We start from the raw sequence: 6418 nt of genomic DNA on the forward strand, positions 1-6418 counted from the left end.
AAACCCTTTGGAATTCCTTCACTCTCGCACGATTCATAGAGTCTAACCACAGACTCAGGATGAGTCCGCCTGGTCATCTTCCCAAATTCCTCCCCCTCCCTCGACTCAGGGAATGTCATCTCGGGCCCTTGCGGCCAAGCGTAAGTTGCTTTCTAAGCCGATGGCTGAGGCTTGCGAGGAGAAGAAAAAGTTTCTCGCGACTTCTATAGACAAGAAGGACTATAGTAGGACCTTGCTGGTCGATGATGGCAGTACCGAGGGAGCCCGATCTGTTGCTTCCTTCAGACTAACTCCCCGTCGCGATCGCCGCGACTCACGTTCTCCTCGGAGGGATCAATCTCCTCGCCGTGATTCACCTCGTCCTCCCCAAGATGATTTTAGTAACGAGCCGATCAAGAACTTGGTTCGCCGGAAGAGAGACAAGTCCTCTCGCAGAGATCCTTCCCCGCAGAGGGAAAAGTCAAGGGCCCGGACTGACCGCTCACCTCGGTCATCCCCTCCTTCTGAACCAATGGGTCCTCCACGACCGGTTGACATGTCCTCCTCTTCCCAGCCGGATAGTGGAATGACTGCCCGGAGCGCGTCTCCGAAAAAGGGAGATTCTGAATCTCGAGATGCTCCCTCGAGGCTGAAGCCTGCTCTTGTCCCTCAAGTTAAATCGCTTTCAGGTTTGGTGATTTACACGTACTTTAAACTTTTTGTCTTTATTAAAATTCCAATTTTTTACAATTCTTCCTTCTCCACAGCTATGGAGAAAGAGGGCAGCGTCTTCCGATGCTTCAAGACCCGGTCGGGCTCGATCTTGCCAGACTTCGACAAATGGCGCCCTGCGATTCGTGAACGTTATTTGCTTCACGCGCATCACTCATCTCGGGTTAGTTCCGTTTTCTTTTATTATTATTTTTTTTTATTGTATTGCTATTCTGCGAACTGACTCGTCATCCCGGGTTCATGTATGACGCCAGGCTCATAGCGAATTTAACGATATGATCGAACATTATGAAGGGCTGGTCCTTGGACGGGAGAAGGAGATTGACATGTGGAAAAAGAAACTCTCTGCTCTTGAGGCCGAAGTCAGTTCTTCTGCCGGCTCCAAGCACGAGCTGGAGGACAAAGTCGACAACTTAACATCCGAGCTTGCGCAGGTAAAGGGGGAGCTGCAGGGTCAGTACGACCAGAACTTCAAGCTCCAGGAAGAGTTTTCTGGTATTCAAGGTAGGCTTCAAGAGTCCGAATCAAACGCTGATTCCCTGAACAACCAACTCATCGAGCTCAACGCAAAGTACAAGGCGATTGCCAAATTGCGTGATTCTGAGTTGGCGAGGTCGGCATCAAAAGCCAGAAAAGAGGTCAAGGGACGCGGGATGGAGTTGATCCAAGGGGCCATCCGATTCATGCAGACTGAGAAGGCTAGGTCGGACTTGGAGTCAGACATCAAGGAGCATGAGAGTAACCTGATTCTGCTGGATCAAATCCATGAAGCAGATTTCTCCGAAGAGCAAGAAAGGACCGAGCTGTCGACTAACCTTTCTGAAAAACGGAGTCACTTGGCAGCTCTTCCCACTTCGGCCTTCAACCCGCTTGACTTCGAGGCATTCTTTACTGAATCACCTCCAATAAGTGAATCGGGTTTAGACTGGGCAGGTAACGCTTGGCTCCTAAGGCTTACCTTTTCTTACCTTGTACCTCTGATTGACTGGAATTATTATTTCCAGGTTCAAGTGAGACGGAGGGCATTGTCCCGCCCGTAGCTCCTGTGGTATCGGAGGTTACTCCGGAGGTTGGTTGTCCCGCGGAGGGTGGTCAGGGAGCTTTATCTGATCAAGCACCAGTCAAGGAGGTGAATGAAACTCTGGTTGCTGAGCAGGAGCCCGAGGTGGAGATCGCTCCGTAGTGGCTGTGTCCACTTTAAATTGGGGATTGTCCCTTTTTATTTTAAGACTTAATCTCGAATTTATTTTTGCCTAAGGAGGCTTTATTTTCAAGATATTTGCCTGAGGAGGCTTTTAAACCTTTCTAGGTTGTGACCCAAGGGGGTTTGGTTAAAATTATATGCGGGTTTGCAAAGTCCGTTTTTAACCTTTTGTGGCCTTGTGGCAATGCTTTCGACATTTTATAGGCTGATCAGACCTTTCTCTTTAGAATGCGAGAGCTGAGCTCGGCTTAACGCGAGTTCCCCACTTCGGGTTTAGTCAACTCGGTAAACTTGTTAGGCTTGGGCCTTAGAAACTTTTGCAGTTAATGCGACGGTTGCTCTTTCCCTTCTTAAAGAAAACGGCTCGTCTTTTAATGCAATAATTGCCTTTTCTCGATTTTCCAAAAATGGTTTAACCCACTGGGAAACGCTACCATTAATGAATTTATGGTTCCAAGACAAACCCTAAATCATTATAAATAAAGGCTTACCTACCTCTAGGCTTTATTAAACATGACTCTAGAGTCTCACTTGAGAAATATTTTAAGAATGGAAAGCGAAACAGTAGCCCCCGTTGATCCCGGCAGCCCACTCTTCTTGTCCGGCGACGGCTTTGAGCCAGCCGGCGTTCTCTTCCCTCATGCCGTCTTTCACTTTCCTTCAAAGGAGAAAAAAGAGGCTTGCGACTTCATTGACAGGGTAAGTATTTGAAGTTTTTTTTTTGATTAAAAACTCTTTGTTTCATCTTATTCATTCATCTTTATGCTAGGTTGCCGACAAGCACCGTCGCTTGTGTGAAGAGAGGCAACGGCTGGGCCTCAAAAGGCAGTCACTCGAGGCTCGTATTTCTCGTGTGGAGAGGAAGATCAGGGCTTTGGAAAGTGATCCCTTTCTGTGGGAATGGCGGAATTTCGCTCCGTTGCTGAGACCCGAGATTCTTCGGATGTACCTCGTGCTTAAGGGGTTCGGGTCTGTGAACGCCCGGTCTTCCCCGTTCCATCGGATAGTGAGGAAGAAGATTTGGAGGAGGAGGCCAGCAACTGTCGGAGACGCATTCGGGATCGTTCCGAAGTGAACTCCAAGGACAAGGCATCCACTTCGGAAGTTAAACCGGCGATGAAGGAGCCTGTTCCTGAGCCCCTTCCTTAAATGTTCCCTAATTCTGCTCTCTTCTTTTTTTTTTTTTTTTTGAAAAAACTCGTAATGGGCTTCGGCCCCCTTTTATTTATGGAAACACTTGCAACTTTCCTTAAAATATTCTTGGTGATACGATTTTTAATGCAGGATCGGTTTTAGGGATTAATCTTCTCCGCAAATCACTCCATTCCTAGGATAGAATCTGCAGCTCACTAAGGATATGACGTTACTATAAATTATAGTCTCAATTTCCCTTTACTCCTCACCACTCTTTTTATTTTAGCAGGTATGGAGTTCAATCTTCGCTGTTCAGAATCTATGCCTGACTTCTCCAGAATCGGAATGATGAGCGAAGATGTTCCGAATGAGCCAAACAGGCAGCCTCCTCCACCTCGCGGCTTCTTAAGATCTCAGATCCGAGCCCCATGTGCTTTGATCAGGGATCTCTCAATCAGAGACCAAGGAACAGCGACGGCGTTCATAGAGGCACTCGAGCTTCAACACCGGAAGCTTATGTCGGAAAAGAGGAGACTTCGGAAGAGGATTAACCGGATGCAACGCAGACTTACTACGGTGTCAAGAAATCTTCACATCCTTGAATCTCACCCCGGAGAATGGATTGAGCTTGGAATCTCTGACTTTGCTCGAATTCCGGACTGCATGATGCCAATCCTCGATCTTGCGGGTCAAGGAATTGAAGTGTTCTGCTCGTCAACGAGGATTTCGTAGTTCGAAGTGTACGATGAGGGACACTTCGCCTCTTTTTTTTTTTTGAATAAACGCTTTATTTCCAATTTCTTGTATGTTCGCATAGCCGAACCTTCTTCCTTTAATAAAGAAATAAAACAAAAACTTTATTAATAGCTGAACTCGTTTTCGAGCTGCCTACGTACCCATTTCGGGATCAAGCCAAATCGTAGTTCATGTACATAAACAATGCATGTAGCTTCTAAACATAAAACTTCCTTAAGTTGATCACATTCCAAGGTCGCTTGACTGGATTGTCCTCTAGGTCTTTTAACCTATAAACGCCGTTTCGAACCACCTCGGTAATAATGTAAGGTCCCTCCCAATTAATACCAAGTTTTCCAGCACCTTCTTCTTTTTTATTGTCAAAGACGCGTCTTAATACGTAATCTCCCACGAAGAACGGCCTACTTTTAACTTTAGAATTGTAATACCGGGCTGCTGCCTGTTGGTAATTCTGGATCCGAATTAGAGCTTGATCACGCCTTTCATTTATGGTATCCAGTGAATCGTTAAGCATTTCTGAATTTTCTTCCTCATTTAACGGTGCTTTTGTTCGACGAAGTCCGGGCACATTGAGTTCAGCTGGTACTACCGCTTCCATGCCATAAACCAAAGAGAATGGAGTTTCTCCTGTAGGTCGCCTAGGGGTTGTACGATAAGCCCACAGGACGGGTTGGAGTTCTTCATACCATCCTCCCTTTAGATGACTTAAGCGTTTCTTGAGATTGCTTAATATCGTCTTGTTCGCGGCTTCGGCTTGTCCGTTCCCTTGCGGATATCGTGGAGTAGAATAACTAACTTTGATTCCCCAGTCCGCACAAAAGGCATCAAACTCGTGTGAAATGAATTGTGGCCCGTTATCAGTGACTATTTCGTATGGAACTCCATGTCGACATATAATGTTTTTCCAAATAAAGGTCTTCACCGCCGAATCCTTGATACCAACATACGCCTCAGCTTCAATCCATTTTGAAAAGTAGTCCGTAAGGACTAAAAGGTACTGTACACCTCGAGTTGATTTGTGCAATGGCCCAATGATGTCCATTGACCATCTCATAAACGGGTATGGGGCGGAAATGGAGGAGAATAATTCTGACGGTTGATGGATCAATGGTGCATGGAGTTGGCAGCGCTTGCATCTTTGGGCGAACTTAACACAATCTGTGATCATAGTGGGCCAAAAATACCCCATTCTTTTAACTTTAAAAGCCATAGCTCTTCCTGATGAATGACTCCCACATAATCCTTCATGCACTTCGCTCATGACGATTTCGACTTCAGGCCCAAAAATGCATAATAGGTAAGGGTCACTGATACCTCGTCTATATAACGCATCCTTCGACAGACAAAATTTCGCGCTAACGACTTTCATTTTCCTGGCCTGCCATTTATTCTTTGGGAGCTCACCTGTCATGATGTATTGCTTTATTGGCTCCCTCCAGTCAGCCCCCCAGTCTTTAGCCGGAATTTGATCAACTTTGTGAAATATCCGCGGCTCTGGTTCGGGATGCTCGTTTGGTTCAAGAACATCTTCCTCGATTAATGGCTCGGTTTCTAAAATCGTTTCTGGAACCACTTCTTCAGCTAAGACAACGGGTTCCTTGTTAGATATATTTGATCCCTTTGACTTCCTGCGTTTGTTGGGTGGCGGTTCGATCTCTGGTTCGCCACGGTCGCGTGCCGCTGCTCGAGACCTTGTAATGACGAGGGTTTCCTTGCTGTCTTGAATGCTTCGCTCCGAGATGCACTCTTCTGGAATAACTCTCTTTAACTCAGGATCTGATGTTGACGCCAATGCGGCAAGTGCATCTGCAGTTGTATTCTCTCCCCGAGGTATGCGGATTAACTCGAATTTCGAGAAATTTTTAGATAGATCCTTCACCACTTCGAGGTAAGCTTCCATTCTTGAATCTTTGGCTTCATAGTCTCCATTAAATTGGTTAACTACTAATTGCGAATCGCAATAAGCCAATATTTCCTTAGCTCCAACTCCTTGTGCTAGTCGAAGTCCGGCAATAAGGGCTTCGTATTCTGCCTCGTTGTTGGAGGCATTGAATAACAATCGGAATGATTGTTCTAGAATTTCTGATGTCGGAGATTCCAACCTAATTCCCACTCCGGATCCTTGCTTTGTTGAAGACCCATCTACGTGTAATTTCCAAGTTTGGTTCTCCGGTTGATCTATCGTTCCAGGTATTGGTAATTCGGTCAGGAAGTCTGCTAAGACCTGAGCCTTCATACTGATCCGGCTTTTAAACTCTATGTCGTACTCGCTTAATTCCACCGCCCATTTCGCCAAACGTCCGGATTGACTCGGACTATGAAGTATTGTTCTGAGTGGTTGGTTAGTTAATACCTCAACCGGATGGGACTGAAAATATGGACGCAGCTTCCGAGCCGAAGTTACCACCGCGAGTGCAAGTTTTTCCATCATTGTGTATCTGGTTTCAGGATCCGTCATTGACTTGCTCACGTAGTAAATTGGTTTCTGCTCCCCACGGTCTTCCCGAACCAAGACTTCACTAACCGCGTGGTTTGAAACTGAAACGTACAAGTAGAGTTTTTCATCCACTTCCGGTTTGGACAGTATAGGTGGAGTGGTTAAGTATGCCTTAA

The sequence above is a fragment of the Arabidopsis lyrata genome (assembly GCF_000004255.2).
Source record: "Arabidopsis lyrata subsp. lyrata unplaced genomic scaffold ARALYscaffold_4, whole genome shotgun sequence".
Classification (NCBI taxonomy): domain Eukaryota; kingdom Viridiplantae; phylum Streptophyta; class Magnoliopsida; order Brassicales; family Brassicaceae; genus Arabidopsis; species Arabidopsis lyrata.